The following is a 17,927-nucleotide window of genomic DNA, read 5'->3' as shown; positions in this document are numbered from 1 at the left end:
ATTCTTTGTTTGCTGAATGCTAGAGTCACAATCTCGTGTAGCTCAGTTGTTGATCTGCCGATGGCGTGAGGCTAAGGACCGTTTTACAGTGGGTCAAATAAGTATTTAGTCAACCACCAATTGTGCAAGTTCTCCTACTTGAAAAGATTAGAAAGGCCTGTAATTGTTAACATGGGTAAACCTCAATCATGAGACAGAATGTGGAAAAAAAAACAGAAAATCACATTGTTTGATTTTTAAAGAATTTATTTCCAAATTACAGTGGAAAATAAGTATTTCGTCACCTACAAACAAGCAAGATTTCTGGCTGTCAAAGAGGTCTAACTTCTTCTAACGAGGCACCACTTGTTACCTGCATTAATGGCACCTGCTTTAACTCATTATCGGTATAAAAGACACCTGTCCACAATCTCAGTCAGTCACACTCCAAACTCCACTAGGGCCAAGACCAAAGAGCTGTCGAAGGACACCAGAGACAAAATTGTAGACCTGCACCAAGCTGGAAAGACTGCATCTACAATCGGTAAAACGCTTGGTGAAAAGAAATCAACTGTGGGAGCAATTATTAGAAAATGGAAGACATACAAGACTACTGATAATCTCCCTCGATCTGGGGCTCCATGCAAAATTTCACCCCGTGGCGTCAAAATGATAACAAGAACGGTGAGCAAAAATCCCAGAACCACACAGAAATACCTAGTGAATGCCCTACAAAGAGCTGGGACCACAGTGACAAAGACTACTATCAGTAACACAATTCGTCGGCAGGGACTCAAATCCTGCACTGCCAGACGTGTCCCCCGTCTGCGGTTCGTTAGAGAGCATTTGGATGATCCAGAAGAGGACTGGGAGAATGTGTTATGGTCAGATGAAACCAAAATAAAACTTTTGGTAGAAACACAAGTTCTCGTGTTTTGAGGAGAAAGAATACTGAATTGCATCCAAACAACACCATACCCACTGTGAAGCATGGGGGTGGAAACATCATGCTTTGGCGCTGTTTTTCTGCAAAGAGACCAGGACGACTGATCTGTGTAAAGGAAAGAATGAATGGGGCCATGTGGTCTAGACAGTCTCCAGATCTCAACCCCATAGAAAATATGTAGATCGAGTTGAAAGTCCGTGTTGCCCAACTACAGCCCCAAAACATCACTGCTCTAGAAGAGATCTGCATGGAGGAATAGGCCAAAATACCAGCAACAGTGTGTGAAAAGCTTGTGAAGAGTTACAGAAAACGTTTTGCCTCCATTATTGCCAACAAAGGGTACATAACAAAGTATTGAGATGAACTTTTGGTATTGACCAAATAACTTATTTTCCACCATGATTTGCAAATAAATTCTTTAAAAATCAAACAATGCGATTTTCTGTTTTTTTTTTTTTCTTTCACATTGTCTCTCATGGTTGAGGTTTACCCATGTTGACAATTACAGGCCTCTCTAATATTTTCAAGTGGGAGAATTTGCACAATTATTGGTTGACTAATACTTATTTGCCCCACTGTATGTAAGCTGCTGACAATGATCACCTGCATCGGATCCCAGCCTCACCCATCCGTCCAATCCAGCAATGAAGGCAGTGACACACATACGCAAACTCAAGGATGAGGAGCAGGGACTCTAACAATATTCTAACATTGAAAAATTTAGAGCAATACAGAGTAAATGCTTTCTCCCTCCTTAAGCTGTTCTGCAACAAATTTTGAATTACATAACTTGCAGACATTACGGATTACTTGAATACAACGTGCATTTTATTAACGCTCAATTGAGTAACTTGTTTAACAGTAAACCAGTGACTTCTATGACTTTGAATAAAGCGCTTACCATAAAAATTTGCTGTCTGCCAAGATGCTGCGTCCTGACTCCTGCGTATTCTCCTGTTTAGTATCGCAGCAAGGATGCCCGCTTTCAGAGTGCGCATTGTTGTGACGTCACACATTGACCGTTAAATTTCAGATTCTGTCTGCACGGTCCGGTGCATAAACTATCATTTGGACCTTCAGACTGATGATCGCTGCCGCATCTGGAGCATTGATGTTCAGCGGGTGTAATTGCTATATGAATCTGTCAGTCTACCATGCATGTTTTTGGAATGTAGGAGGAAACTCGAGTACCACGCAGGCACATGCAACGAAGATCTTTTACTTCATTACTGTACTGAAGTTACATTTTTGATTATCTGAACTTTACTTGAGTTCAAATATGAAGTGGTACTTTTTACTTTTACTTCACTACATTTTACACCACGTATCTTTACTTTGACTTCACTACTTTTCAAATTGTTGCCTGCGTTACACGTGACCTTTGTTTGCTTTTTTTTCTCATTGTGAATTGATAATTTCGTTTTCATGCCTCCGGCGCAAACGATAAGCTGCATGCAACTATGCCGTAATGTGCACAAGAGGCAGCAACACGAGAACAGTACAAGCAAGATTAGGCAGGTGAGCAAGATATTGACCGATAAAAAAACAACGGTGAGAGCAGCGTGCCTTCAGATGGTTCCTGCACACTCTTGTCCAGTAGTCGATAAATTTGGGAGTTTTTTTGAGCTGGTCAAGCTTCGGTTTACAGTGCTGTCGATTTTATTGCTTGTTTTTTTTCCATTCTGCAGTTTTCAATAAAATTGAGCAGTCAATGAATTTTCTGGTTCTTTTTTTTTTTTTTTTTTTTTTTAAAGGGATCCTCGATCTTAAAGACATGTAGGCTCTAATAAACCACAATTGTTCTCTTGTGCTAAAATATGTTGTTAGAAACACATGTAATGTTAAATCAATGGCAATATTTTATAATATTTAGTACACATTTTGACCAATAGTTGGCGTTATGTTTTGTGGGCTCGGAGTGATGACTTCAAGTTGTGTACAACAATTGTTTATTGCTGCCTTAACTCGCTAAGTAAAATGCCACAATGTGCTGCTTTTGGATGCAATTTTCAGTCAAATGGAAACAAGGGGAGTGATGTGAGTCTCGACAGATTTCCTTATGACAAGAAGAGGAGAAAGGTTTTGGAAAATGCCTGTAGACTGACAAAACTTCCCAAAGACCCAAGGCTTTGTTCTCGCTATTTTTCTCCTACAGCGTTCGAGGCTTTTAGTCGACGACAACTTATGAAAGAGCTCACCGGAGCGGCTGGATATAAGCGGAGACTAAAACCAAATGCTGTTCCAACTATTTTCCCTCACGGGAAGCCTCAACACACTCGGATAGCGAGTGAAATGCGTGCAATAAAGCGCCAAAGACAAGAAACAGCTGGCCGATCTCTTAAGCAGGCTAGCCGCTCCTGTCGCTACAGCGGTAGGCGAACCTTCTGGCATACCGCTGGTCACAGAGGAAGCTAATAATACACCTCTACTGTACTTTCAGTTCATCAGGCAGTAAGTGTGTCTGTTCAGTATTCACCTAATATGAGTGATGCTGCCACTCAAACTGATCCAGACACGTCCAATGCAGCGATACAGTGGCCAGCTGATGTGCACCGAGCACTTAATATGGTAACCCTTACGTAGCTAAACGTGAATTGGATGTACAAGACATGGAGGACACTCGATCCAGATGACGAATTTAATGAGGACAGTCAGCCACGACACAAATCCGATCCTGACTATCACACGTGTGCATTCATAGTTTTATTACCTTCAGTGAGAGTTTATAATGTCAGTAGTCATGAAAATAAAAATGCACGATTGACGATGTGTGTTCAAACTTTTGGCCTGTACTATATGTAAAGCACATGACAGCTCTGGATGATAACAATACACATAATTATATTGGAATAAGTTTGATCACGCAATAGCTCATCTAGAAGATCTGCTAACAAAAGCCGGAGTTCTCAAAAGCATAAGCTCTCTCTCCGTTGTCATTGAGACGCACTTGCCGCAAGTACATCACCAGTTTTGCCCAACTCTTGTCTCATCAGGTATTTCCCACTCTGCAGTTTGCCTTTGCTGCTCGTCATATGAACGACTGACAGTGCTGTCCTGATCTTCACTTTTCCTTGCTGGTTCAAATTGGAAGGGCAGAGGCGACGACATGTTGGGGTAGCTAACGAGTGACATGCTGGAAGTTCGGCAGCGGGCCTGGTGACGTCACCACAGTGCGACGTCAACAAGAATGGTGACCTATCACTTAAAATAATTTTACAAATTATATTAAAACAAGGTTTTAATATCAAATTATAACTCATAATAACATTTATCTTTTAAGAATTACTTGTCTTTAAAGCTGTAATGTGAAGTAAGGTTGGCCAACCATTTTTTTTGGAACAATATCAATGGCTAAACAGTTAAAAGCATATTTTCATTATTTTTTTTAACGCAGCCCTTCCAGATTCTTTGTTTAACCCATAGTAACACCCTTGACAACGAAAATGCTTTTCTTCGGCAATCTTCGTAAATCTTCGGAAATTACGTCACACCGGGAAGTGCGAGGGAAGTCCGCCATAGAACAGTATTGTTTGTTGCATTGCTTCTCGGTAAGATGCCACGGCGGTGTGTGGCGATGTTTTGTTCTCACTCAAACGAAAAGTTTTATGAGTGGCCAAAGGATAGCAGGGCACGTAAATGGACATCTTTCGTTCGCATGAAGCGAATGAATTTCATGCCATCATCGAGTAGTGTTCTCTGCTGCAAACACTTCGAAGATGCCTGCTTCCTTAACCTGTCTGCTTATGATCAAGGATTTGCCAAAAAGTAAGTGTGATTTTTGGATAGATGACTGATGACTTTGTCAAAGCAGAGCTGCCAACTGTTGTGGAATGAACAGTATAAGCTAGCGACGTTAGCCTACAGTTAACTCGTGGCAATCCCCGATCATAGTTGTTGTTGCGTTCGCTAGATTAAGCGTGTTTAAATTGTGCGTCATCTACGATCTTGTCCGAAAGGGTTAATCCACTGTCAATCGGGAAAGGGGTGTGGATGTGCACATAAGCGGGTCGGCGTCGCGGGAATTCGCGGTCACGTTGCAGTAAGAGACACACACCGCCGGTGAGTTTGTGCACATTTATTTGTATTTGTATTATGTATTTCCACCTTCATGCTTCAAGCATTGCATTGCATTTGTACGGTTCGCCGTTTCTTTCACGGTGATCACTTGATAGCCTTCTAGTTTGTGTTTCGCCGCTTTGCAAGCCGCTGACAAGTGACAAGTGTTGCTTTTAATGTCTGCTGGCAGCGAATCAGCGAGTGCGCAGATCACGCAGTGAATCATGGGAAATGTAGTCTCGGGACAACACTGAAATGGTGCTTTGTAATCTGTTCGCTTGTGTGAAAAAACTACATTTCCTCACGCCATTACACTTTGTTTTCTTATTGTTGCCACAATAAAGTGGAGAAAGCCATCGACTACTGTGATATAGTGGATGTTATTTAGTTGTAATACGGGAGTTCACCAGTAGAGGGTACGCATGTCATTTAGATGTGTTATTGTTTGTGCCTTACTCCTTGACTAAAAGAAAAGTTGTTGTTCAGTCACTTGGCAAGACGTTGAGTAAAGTTGTAAAAGCCAATAAAGGTGTCGTGTGGGTCACTCGGTCAAGATATAACGACTCATCTCCTTCTTTCCCCCCAACATTTTTATATTATTATTTTATATGCACGAGAGCTGCCGGATCAGCGTCTGGCTAATACATGTGAGGTCCAACATAAAATTCCAAGCGCCTCTTCTTCCTCCAACTCTTCAAAAACTTGGATATCCTCCCTTGCGCTCGATCTATCTCTTATATCGCTGTTTGAATCATTGTTTGAAGGGCTTTGTATGGCGGCCGTATGTATGGAGGTGCCATCGCGTTCCCGGTGTGACGTATCACTTCTGGGTTCGTCCCCTTTCAGGCTCGAACTTCGGAAACGCGATTATTTTGTCAAATATACAACATATAAATGATTTTTTCATGCTTGGACAATGTTTAATTACTTTACTTGTGACCCTATTTGGCATGTGAAGAAATTACTTCACATTACTGCTTTAAGATCGAGGATTTGCTTGATCTGTATGAAGAACCAAAGAACCTTATAGCAGGCATAATAGAATGAAAGATTAACTTCAGTTGAAAGAAGTACACAGTTCATGGCCATTCATGTTTTAATCTCAGTACATGGAAGACATTTACTGCATGAGGTAGGATTCTGTACTTTTGCCACCACCTATTTGCAGTTGTAACACCAGGCAGGCTCACAGGAAGCACCTTTGATTTTTCCTCATCTCAGAGCAGGGGTCTGGAAGTCAGGTCCTCGAGAACCACTATCCAGCTTGTTGTCCATGTTTCCCTCCTTTTACACACCTGAATCAAATAATCAGGATCTTTATCAGGCTCCTGCAGAGCTTGCTGATGAGGTGATCATTTTATTCCGGTGTGTTAAACAAGGGAAACATGGAAAACGAGCTAGATAGCGACTCTCGAGGACCGGACTTGCAGACCCCTGTCTAAGAAAATCTCAGTTCCTTCCACTTGACAAAACACAATCATGATGTACTAAAGTTAGGGATACATAGGGATGGGAATCGAGAACCGTTTCTTAAAGAGAACCGGTTACGAGTGGTCCAATTACATGGAATCGTTTGCCAATTTATCTAACGATTCTCTTATCGGTTCCAACCAGCACGATTTACGTTTTAAAATTTACACGTTACATACTTTCAAATCGGCAAGCTCAGCAACATAATTATTGGCGAGACTTCTCATCAAGTGTAACCTGGAGTGAGTTGTTGCCGAGTGAATTTGCAACGACTTTTACGGACTATGTCATTATTCATGAGACTACTTAACTCATTTGCTCTCAAAAACGTATAAATACCATTTATTTTTAATTGTTTCAGTGTCCCAAAGACGTATTTATACAGCCGGGAAGACGACCGAATGGATGCCAGGCGGCGGACGACCAAGCAGAACAACGTTAGGACGCCCGGGATGCCAGCCGCTGGACGATCGGGAACACTAAATGCAGTTAAGCCTGTTCTGCTCACGAGCAGAGCCCGCAGAGACTAAAAAAAACCAATCATCTTTTTGAGACAGTCAACGATGAGGGAAAAGTTTAACCGGCGGTCGCGGCCAAAATACCGTCATCTTTCAGTTAGTGACGTGTAAATAAATTGTTACTTTGCTATCAAAAGCTCTATTTGTCGTGTTGTTTGTGATATTTTGTAAAAGGAAAACATTATTCAGATGTTTGGGATGTAACTAAAGCAAAAAATTGCTGTGTTAAAATCAAAGTTATGTTTGAAATGTATGCGTTTACAAAAAGCTCATTTTCTCCGTTTTTTCATCAGAAATTGGAAAATTGCTCAAACTAAGCTATTTCCTAATGCTGATTTCTAAAGAATGGAAAAAGTGACCAAAAAGTGGAACATTCCGTCCAAGTGTGACAATTACGAGTCCTGTATGTGTGCTATTGACTGCTTTACAGTCAATTTGCATTTTTTATTGCATCAGCACTAATATGCTATTTTCTTTCCTTTCAGAACCACACATATACCCACACATTCCAGTCTTCTTCCACACTCATACAAATACAGCAACATCTTTCCACGCATGCTCTCATCTGCTCATTGAGTAATTGTCATATCAAGTGCCATTGCCTGTATATAGTTGTGCCTGTTGCCAAGTTGGATTAAAAGTGCCAAAGACCAACTCCACTCTCCGCTCCTTGTGTTCTAACCGACACTCCGAGGCAAATGAACCATAAACATATTGAACCCAGAATCTCATACAGTCCATTAGTCCAAATAACAATCGATAAGGAAATCGATAAAGAATCGAATCGTTAAGCAATATCGATAATGGAATCGGAATCGTAAAAATCTTATCAATTCCCATCCCTAGGGATACATCTTGCCAATGTGTAATTAAGTCATATATACACTGCTGGCCAAAAGTATTGGCACCCCTTCAATTCTGTCAGATAATGCTCAATTTCTTCTTTCTTGAGCAGAGGTATTTGTACCCCTTGTGATTTTGCAAGTTCACCCACTTAGAAAATAGGTTGAGATCTGAAATTTCAATCATAGATCCATTTCCACTTATAGAAACATTAATCTAAAACAAAAATCCGGAAGTCACATTGTATGATTTTTAAAGATAATTTATTTGTAATTTACTGGGGTTCATACAGTAAGTATCTGTACCCCTGAGAATCAGCAGTAATTGTGACACTCAAAGAGTTGTCAGTCTACCTTTAAAAAAAGCCCACCTTTACCCAATGAGTGTCCACTCACCCACCACTTGCTTAAACTCATAACTGTTACCTGTGCACCCCATTCAGTCATAATTCAATTGCTACCATGGGCAAGACCAGACAGCTTTCGAAAGACACCAGAAAAAAAATTGTTGAGCTCCACGAAGCTGGAAAAGGCTACAGGACATATGGAAAGCAGCTTGGTGAGAATAAATCAACAGCTGCAGCAATTGTTAGAAAATGGAAAAGGCTAAACATGACTGATAATCTACCTCAGACTGGGGCACCATGTAAAATCTCTCCTCGTGTGGCATCACTCATGATGAGAAAAGTGAGGGCTCAGCCTAGAACTACACGGAAGGTGCTGGTCAACGACCTGAACAGAGCTGGATGCACAGTTTCAAAGGCTACTGTCAGTAGAACACAACGGTGCAATGGTTTGAAATAATGCATTGCTCAGAAGGTTCCACTGTTGAAGCCAGTACATGTGAACGCCCGTCTGAAGTTTGCCAGGGACCATCTGAATGATGCAGAGTGCTCATGAGAGAAAGTCATGTGGTCGGATGAGACCAAAGTAGAACTCTTTGGTGCAAACTTTACTCGTGAAGGAAAAAGAAGGATGAGTACAATCCCAAGAACACCATCAACACTGTGAAGGATGGGGGTTTAAAACCTCAGGCTTTGGAGCTGCTTTTCGGCAAAGGGGACAGGACGACTGTACTGTATAAAGCAGAGGATGAATGGTGAAATGTATCTTCAGATTTGGAGCCACAACCACCTTCCGTCAGTCAGAGACTGGCTGCGTTAAAAGCATATCAAGGTTCTGGGGTGGCCTAGCCAGTCTCCAGACCTCAATCCAATAGAAAATCTTTGGATGGAGCTGAAACTTGACAGATTTAGAGAAGATTTGTGTGGAGGAATGGGCCAAAATCCCTGTTACCATATGTGAGAACCTGGTGAAGAACTCTAGAAAGCATCTGACCTCTGTAATTGCAAACAAAGGCTTCTGCAGTAAATATTAGCAAGGATTTTCTCATAAATACAACAAATACTTACAGTATGAACAACAGTAAATGACAAATAAATTATTGAAAAATCATACAATGTGAGTTCTGGATTTTTTTTTTAGATCATGTCTGCATCCTTACTGTATACTATCATATACAGTGGGGCAAATAAGTATTTAGTCAACCACTAATTGTGCAAGTTCTCCCACTTGAAAATATTTGAGAGGCCTTTAATTGTCAACATGGGTAAACCTCAACCAAGAGAGACAGAATGTGGAACCCCCCCCAGAAAATCACATTGTTTGATTTTTAAAGAATTTATTTGCAAATCATGGTGGAAAATAAGTATTTGTTCAATACCAGAAGTTCATCTCAATACTTTGTTATGTACTCTTTGTTGGCAATAACGGAGGCTAAACGTTTTCTGTAACTCTTAACAAGCTTTTCACACACTGTTGCTAGTATTTTGGCCCATTACGCCATGCAGATCTCCTCCAGAGCAGTGATGTTTTGGGGCTGTCATTGGGCAACACGGACTTTCAACTCCCTCCACAGATTTTCTATGGGGTTGAGATCTGGAGACTGGCTAGACCACATGGCCCGATTCATTCTTTCCTTTACACAGATCAGTCGTCCTGATCCATTTGCAGAAAAATAGCCCCAAAGCATGATGTTTCCACCCCCATGGTTCACAATGGATTGGCGTTCTTTGGATGCAATTCATTATTCTTTCTCCTCCAAACACGAGAACCTGTGTTTCTACCAAAAAGTTCTATTTTGGTTTCATCTGACCATAACACATTCTCCCAGTCCTCTTCTGGATCATCCAAATGCACTCTAGCGAACCGCAGACGGGCCTGGACGCGTATTGGCTGCAGCAGGGGGACATGTCTGGCAGTGGAGGATTTGAGTCCCATGCGGCACATTGTGTTACTGATAGTAGCCTTTGTTACTGTGGTCCCAGCTCTCTGTAGGTCATTCACAAGGTCGCCCCTTGTGGTTCTGGGATTTTTGCTCACCATTCTTGTTATCATTTTGACGCCACGGGGTGAGATCTTGGAGCCCCAGATCGAGGGAGATTATCAGTGCTCTTGTATGTCTGCCATTTTCTAATAATTGCTCCCACAGTTGATTTATTTACACCAAGCGTTTTACCTATTGCAGATTCAGTCTTCCTAGCCTGGTGTAGGTCTACAATTTTTTTCTCTGGTGTCCTTCGACAGCTGTTTGGTCTTGGCCATAGTGGAGTTTGGAGTGTGACTGACTGAGCTTGTGGACAGGTGTCTTTTTTACCGATAATGAGTTAAAACAGGTGCCATTAATACAGGTAACGAGTGGAGCTTATTTAGACCTTGTTAGACCTCGTTAGAAGAAGTTAGACCTCTTTGACAGCCAGAAATCTTGCTTGTTTGTAGGTGACCAAATACTTATTTTCCACTCTAATTTGGAAATAAATTCTTTAAAAATCAAACAATGTCATTTTCTGTTTTTTTTTTTTCTCTCATGGTTGAGGTTTACCCATGTTGACAATTACAGGCCTCTCTAATCTTTTCAAGTAGGAGAACTAAATACTTATTTGCCCCACTGTATACCGTATTATCTGCACTTCTGCGCATCTTCAATGAATGGCCTATTTTAAAACAGTTTTCTTATATAGGGTGGACCGCATTATAAGGCGCAGTAGTAGTCGTAGTGGTTGGGGTTGCGTTATACATCCACTAAATAGTGCTGCGCTAAAGAAAATGCTTAATGATTAACCAACATTGATGCATATATAGGCGCATCGCATTATAAGGCACACTGTCTGCCTTTGAAAACAATTGAAGGCTTATAGTGCGGAAATACAGTTGGCCGGAAATTTGTGTCACTAGAAACCAAATCTAAATAGCTAAATATAGTATAGTTTGGTACTATAAAATAGTTGGGTTTTAGAAACGGAATTTGAATATAAAATTCGAAGTTATATTTTGCAAGACCAGATTTTTGGCTAATTTGCTGAAAACTGCTGACAAAAAAAGGTAAAGTTTGCAATTTATCAGCGACCCCTCCAGCAAACTCAACTTTTATACTGATACTACACTTATGTGCTATTACCACTGCTCTTGCTATTACCATCTAATGACCTTGTTGCCTTTCTTTTTCTTAACAGCTCAGCACAAGATGAGAATGAGGGATGAAGAAGATAAAGGAGGAAGATGAGAAGGAAGAAGAGAGAGAGGGGGAGGTGCAAGAAGAAGGAGCAGGAGGTGAACGTCCTTTCCGCAAAACGCATGGTCAGTCAAAGGGTGTGACAATTGTAACCCACTGCCGCTGGCCATTAGAGAAAGCTCCTCATTTGTTATGTTCAAAGGCCAACTCAAAATTTGGCTTAAAAGTGTTCAGAAGTGTATAGGTTAGCGTATTTTTTCTGTTGTTGGTAACCATGATTTTAATTTTGTTGTGCTTGGCTGTTTCCATTGTTTTTGAATATGCTTCGAGTCTGTTTGTTATTCTCAGTATGTTAGGGCCTCTGCTCCTCCCTCCTGATACCTGGCCCACCTTGGGCAGGTGTCAATCAGCCATCTTTAAAAACCAGTGGACGCGGCCCCCTTGTCGCCCGATCAACTTGTCTGGTTCTTCGGTCAGTTGCATCTCGCATTATTTCATGATTCGATCCGATTAGCGGTTAACAACTTGTTTTTGCACTCGCCCCAGGACCTGTTTATGCGCGTCGCTTCTATGCCTGCCTCCTTCCGAGCCTCGTCGTCTCACACTGGCACAACTACCCAAAGCCAAACGGTTCACACACGCCCTCTGCTATGGCTCGTGCACCAGTCACATTCTCGTTCTTCTGGTCACCAATATATTATTATAACTCATCACAATCTTTCTTGTCTGCTCTGAGACTGGCTTTAATGCCAAAAAGGGTGTTACATAGGTTTTCTGGAGCTATTTCCAAAAACCAGCAACTTCCTTCTTATTCTAGTGGACGGTAACTCTGCCTGTCACGTGGAAGACCGGGGTTCGATTCCCTGACGGTAAGTCTATCTTTGATAACTTCTCCAGTGTTCATATGGGCTTTAATGCCATAAAGGACATTACATAGGTTCTCTGGAGCTATTTCAAAAAACCAGCAACTTCCTTGACAGGATCTCCGCCTGTCACGTGGAAGACTGGGTTCGATTCCCTGACGGGGAGTCTACAGTATGTTTGATAACTTATCCAGTGTTCATAAAGGCTGGAATGCCAAAAGGGCATTACATAGGTTTTCTGAAGCTATCTCAAAGGACCAGCAACTTCCTTGTTATTCTAGTGGTCAGTTTCTCTGCCTGTCACGTGGAAGACGGGTTCGATTCCGTGACAGGAAGTCTACCTTTGATAACTTTTCCAGAATTCAAATGTAATGCCAAAAAGGCCATTACATAGGTTTTCTGGAGCTATTTCCAAAAACCAGCAACTTCCTTGACAGTATCTCTGCCTGTCACGTGGAAGACCGGGGTTCAATTCCCTGATAGGTAGTCTATCTTTGATAACTCTTCCAGTGTTCATATGGGCTTTAATTCCAAAATGGGCATTACATAGGTTTTCTGGAGCTATCTCCAAGAAAATCATTGATTTCCTCGTTAGTATAGTAGACAGTATCTCTGCCTGTCACGCGGAAAACCAGGGTTCAATTCCCTGACTTGGAGTCTATCTTTGATAACTGCTCCAGTGTTCATATAGGCCACAGGTGTCAAACCGGTCCTCAAAGGGCCACAGTGGGTACTGGATTTCATTCCAACCAAACGAGATGAATACCTTTTCACCAATCTGGTGTCTTCCAAGTGTAATCAGTTGATTCCCGTCAGGTGCTGCTTATTTAAGTAGAAACCTCATTGGTTGAACAGTCTATGCTGGATCTGTTGGAACAAAGATCAGGACCAACTGCGGCCCTTTGTGGAATCGGTTTGACACCACTGATATAGGCTGTAATGCCAAAAAGTGCATTGCATAGGAATTCTCGAGCTATTTCCAAAAACCAGCAACTTCCTTGACAGGATCTCCGCCTGTCATGTGGAAGACCGGTGTTTGATTCCCTGACGGTAAGTCTATGTTTGGTAACTTCTCCAGTGTTCATATAGGCTGTAATGCCAAAAAGGGCATTACATAGGTTTTCTGGAACTATTAAAAAAAACATTGAGTTCCTCGTTAGTATAGTGGACAGTATCTCCGCCTGTCACGCAGAAGACCAGGGTTCGATTCCCTGACTGGGAGTCTATCTTTGATAACTTCTAGAGCAGTGGTCTCAAACCGGTCCTCAAAGGGCCGCAGGGGGTACTGGATTTCATTCCAACCAAACGAGACAAATACCTTTTCACCAATCTGGTTTCTTACAAGTGTAATCAGTTGATTGCAATCAGGTGCTGCTTATGTTAGTAGAAACCTCATTGGTTGAACTGTTTGTGCTGGATCTGTTGGGACAAAAACCAGGACCCACTGCGGCCCTTTGTGGAGTCGGTTTGAGACCGCTGTTCTAGAATGTTCATATAGGCTGTAATGCCACAAAGGGCATTACTTAGGTTTTCTGGAGCTATTTCTAAAAACCAGCAACTTCCTTGACAGTATCTCCGCCTGTCACGTGGAAGACCGGCGTTTGATTCCCTGACGGGAGTCTATGTTTGATAACTTCTCCAGTGTTCATATGGGCTGTTATGCCAAAAAGGGCATTACATAGGTTTTCTGGAGCTATCTAAAAAAAAAAAAAACACGTCTCCAGTGTTCATATGCCGCAAGCGATGGAGCTGTCTCCAGAAAGCCATTGACTTCCGCGTTAGTATAGTGGACAGTATCTCCGCCTGTCCGCCTAGGCTGTAATCCCACAAAGGGCATTACTTAGGTTTTCTGGAGCTATTTCCAAAAACCAGCAACTTCCTTGACAGTATCTCCGCCTGTCACGTGGAAAAGCGGGGTTTAATTGCCTGGCGGGGAGTCAATGTTTGATAACTTCTCCAGTGTTCATATAGGCTGTAATGCCAAAAACTGTTTTACATAGGTTTTCTGGAGCTATCTCAGAAAAAAAATCATTGAGTTCCTCGTTAGTATAGTGGACAGTATCTCCGCCTGTCACGCGGAAGACCAGGGATTCAATTCCCTGACGGGCAGTCTGTCTTTGATAACTTCTCCAGTGTTCGTATTGGCTATAATGCCAAAAAATGCATTACATAGGTTTTGTGGAGCCATCTCCAGAAAACAAACCCGTTGAGTTCCTCGTTAGTATAGTGGACAGTATCTCCGCCTGTCACGCGGAAGACCGGGGTTCGATTCCCTGACGGGGAGTCTATCTTTGATAACTTCTAGAGTTTTCATATAGGCTGTAATGCCACAAAGGGAATTACATTGGTTTTCTGGAGCTATTTCGAAAAACCAGCAACTTCCTTGACAGTATCTCTCCACCTGTCACATGGAAGACCGGGGTTCGATTCCCTGACGAGGACTCTGTGTTTGGTAACTTCTCCAGTGTTCGTGTCGGCTGTAATGCCAAAAAGTGCATTACATAAGTTTTCCGGAGCTATCTCCAAAAAAAAAAACTTTTGAGTTCCTCGTTAGTATAGTGGACAGTATCTCCGCCTGTCACGCGGAAGACCGGGGTTCGATTCCCTGACGAGGAGTCTATATTTGATAACTTCTCCAGTGTTCATACACTGTAAATTCTAACAAGTTAAGTTTACTTAAATAAATTGAGGAAACCGATTACCTTGGGAAAAGTAAGTAAACAAACTTATTGTGTTAAGTAGTGTGGAATTATCAAATTTAAGTGAGTGGTACTTTTTTTTTTAAGTTGTGAGAACTTAATGTATCTTAGTAAAGTTAAATTCATATCAAGTTGTTACAACTCAATTACTTTGAGTCGAATGAACTTTAATATATTGTGCCAAAACAAGTGGGCTTTACTTGAAATTTTTATTACTTTACTTGAGGTATCTTAGTGTAATCCACTTCAATACAGTTGACAGGAACTCAATAAAGATAAGTAACAATAACTTAATATACTATGCCGAAGTAAGTGGGCAGTACTTAAATAGTCTGCCCATTCATTTTCAATGGCAAAAAAACAAATGTACCCAAATCAACAGGAAATTACCAAATATCAATAGGACACGCCCCTTAAATGTCCCAAAATGACCAGGTCACACCCCCCAAATGACCTGATATGACCAGTACACGCCACCCAAATGTCCCCACATGACCTGATATTACCGGGACATGTCCCCCCAATCAACAGGAAGTGACCTGATAGGACCAGGACATGTCCCCCAAATCAACAGGAAGTGACCGAATATGACCATGACATGTCCCAGAAATGACCCCAAATCAGCAGGAACTGGCCAGATATGGTCTCTGAAATGTCCATACACGAATGTGGGCGGGGTTAAGATCTTCATCTTGACACAGCAGAGTCCAGAAAAATTTCTACCGAAATTTCTGTATCTATAACATACCTAGTTTCGCCAACTTTAAAATACGAATTCACAAAATGGCATTATGAACATGTTTTATTTATTTATTTTACTTCAGTATTTCCAAACAATATGACAACACAGCAACAAACAGACTTCGCAACAAAAAGGCTTGGCAACATTTAGTCTGTAAAAATAAAAATACAAACTGATAAATAAAAACTAACATTCAGAACACATCGTTTCCCATTACACATATTCCTTGCCACAACATCTACGGCCTAGAGCTGCAAGCTGCAAACACTAGGCCTAGGCCAAAAGTGCATTCTTTAACGTTTGCAGTTTTGGGCTTAGCTTTTGGTGTCCCATGTTCAACAAAACCTTCTGAAAGAACTCAAAAATGTTTTTCATAGTTTTGGGGTATTCAAGATGCAGTGCAATAATTAAAGCAAAAACAAGACAAATTGCTTTCGACATTGTTGGGACCCTCATTCATAACAAGGTTCCCTTCAAGGATGATCACATTGCTGCATGGTGTTAGTAGCATGTCCTCCGGTATGACTTGCAGAACCCCAACAGGAACTTGGACAAAGTCATCGGAAGAGTCTGAATCCTGCATCTAAAATAAAAACACAAATAAATTCAATTAAGATGGTAAGACATCACACACACATTATAGTGTGTTCACTTTGCTTATTGAAGTGCCTGCACAAAATAGCAAACAAACCAAAACTCTGTAATACAGTCTTAGAGACCTCTTTAGATTACGAGCAGGTGGAAATGGCTGCATTTCATCACTAAATATGCAACAAAAGATTTTAAAAAATCACATGTGGGACATCAAATTTGTAACTCCCAAATGATTCAGAATACGTCACTTTTTGTGACATCCCCACTTAAATTGGAAAAAGTATTTTTTTTCCTTTGCATTTGGCACCTTATTTTTGAAGTAAAACAACATTTAACTCACTCATATCACTTTTTTATCATTTGACACCTTATTTTTTAAGTAAAACACATCATTTTACTCACCCATTTAACTTTTATCGCATTTGGTGCACTTCAAAAGATATCGTGTCAGACGATATCCCAATTTTAACTTTAACAACTTTTTGGACGTGTACTGATTCAGAGAAAAGGCGCTTGTAAATTTAACATAACTGACATTACACACGTTTACATCCCAGCACTAGCATGACTTCACGGAGCCACCCCTGCCCTCCAAAAACGCACGCGCACACACACACACACACCCGCACCCCCCGCGTCCACACACACTTCTCACCCGACATTACAGCTTGTTACACTGAGCTAACCAGTTAACTCAGAAGTATCACGCAAACAGCTAACAGACAGGACCGGCCGACGGAGACATGTTAGCACAACACGTAGCTCATGGCTACACCGACTGGTCTATGAACCCACAGGCAGACACACACAGCCGAACATGCCAACACGAAGTTTAAGAGTGGACTTCCTTCCAACAATTCTCATTTTAAACATTAAATGATATTGAAAAGGTTAGAAACAAAAGCTTTACTTACCCAAACCAAGTCAGGGCAACATTCAGTTGGCGTAATGGTTCTGTTCTGACCGCTTTTTCGAATTTTCCTCCAGAGGTAAATTCGCGCCACCCGGAAATGGACATGCGCACCACAGGTTCGCAGCTCTCATACCACAAACCATGCTACTCACTTAGTAGATTCAAGTTCATACAACTTAATAAAACAAGTAAGCAGGTAAAAAGTGCAGACAACTCAATATGAGACAGTAAACTTTAAAAACTAGTATGAATTAAGTGATATGAACTATTTAATCTTGAGTCAGGACAATTTTTGCATTCACAGTGTATAGGCTGTAATGCCAAAAACTGTATTACATAGGGTTTCTGGAGTTATCTCAGAAAAAAAATCATTGAGTTCCTCGTTAGTATAGTGGACAGTATCTCCGCCTGTCACGCGGAAGACCAGGGTTCGATTCCCTGACGGGGAGTCTGTCTTTGATAACTTCTCCAGTGTTTGTATTGTCTCTAATGCCAAAAAATGCATTACATAGGTTTTGTGAAGCCATCTCCAAAAAAAACCCCATTGAGTTCCTTGTTAGTATAGTGGACAGTAGCTCCGCCTGTCACACGGAAGACCAGGGTTCGATTCCCTGACGGGGAGTCTGTCTTTGATAACTTCTCCAGTGTTCATCTAGGCCGTAATGCCACAAACGGCATTACTTAGGTTTTCTGAAGCTATTTCCAAAAACCAGCAACTTACTTGACAGTATCTCCGCCTGTCCCGTGGAAGACCGGGGTTCGATTCCCTGACGGGGGAGTCCGTCTTTGATAAC

The 17,927-nt window shown here is 41.5% G+C and overlaps 3 non-coding genes across 3 annotated transcripts; all 3 read left to right on the top strand.

Annotated features, from left to right (window-relative positions):
• Window positions 1-14,397: 14,397 nt before the first annotated feature.
• Window positions 14,398-14,469, top strand: trnad-guc (transfer RNA aspartic acid (anticodon GUC)). Its single transcript has one exon. It is a non-coding gene; the product is annotated as a tRNA-Asp (tRNA).
• A 260-nt stretch (window positions 14,470-14,729) lies between these two features.
• trnad-guc (transfer RNA aspartic acid (anticodon GUC)) lies at window positions 14,730-14,801 on the top strand. Its single transcript has one exon. It is a non-coding gene; the product is annotated as a tRNA-Asp (tRNA).
• A 2,709-nt stretch (window positions 14,802-17,510) lies between these two features.
• trnad-guc (transfer RNA aspartic acid (anticodon GUC)) lies at window positions 17,511-17,582 on the top strand. Its single transcript has one exon. It is a non-coding gene; the product is annotated as a tRNA-Asp (tRNA).
• The last annotated feature ends 345 nt before the right edge of the window (window positions 17,583-17,927 follow it).

The sequence above is a fragment of the Corythoichthys intestinalis genome, chromosome 11 (genome assembly GCF_030265065.1).
Source record: "Corythoichthys intestinalis isolate RoL2023-P3 chromosome 11, ASM3026506v1, whole genome shotgun sequence".
NCBI classification, from domain to species: Eukaryota; Metazoa; Chordata; class Actinopteri; order Syngnathiformes; family Syngnathidae; genus Corythoichthys; species Corythoichthys intestinalis.
Note: the sequence above shows the minus strand (reverse complement) of the source record. Positions and strands in the feature narration are given on the sequence as shown.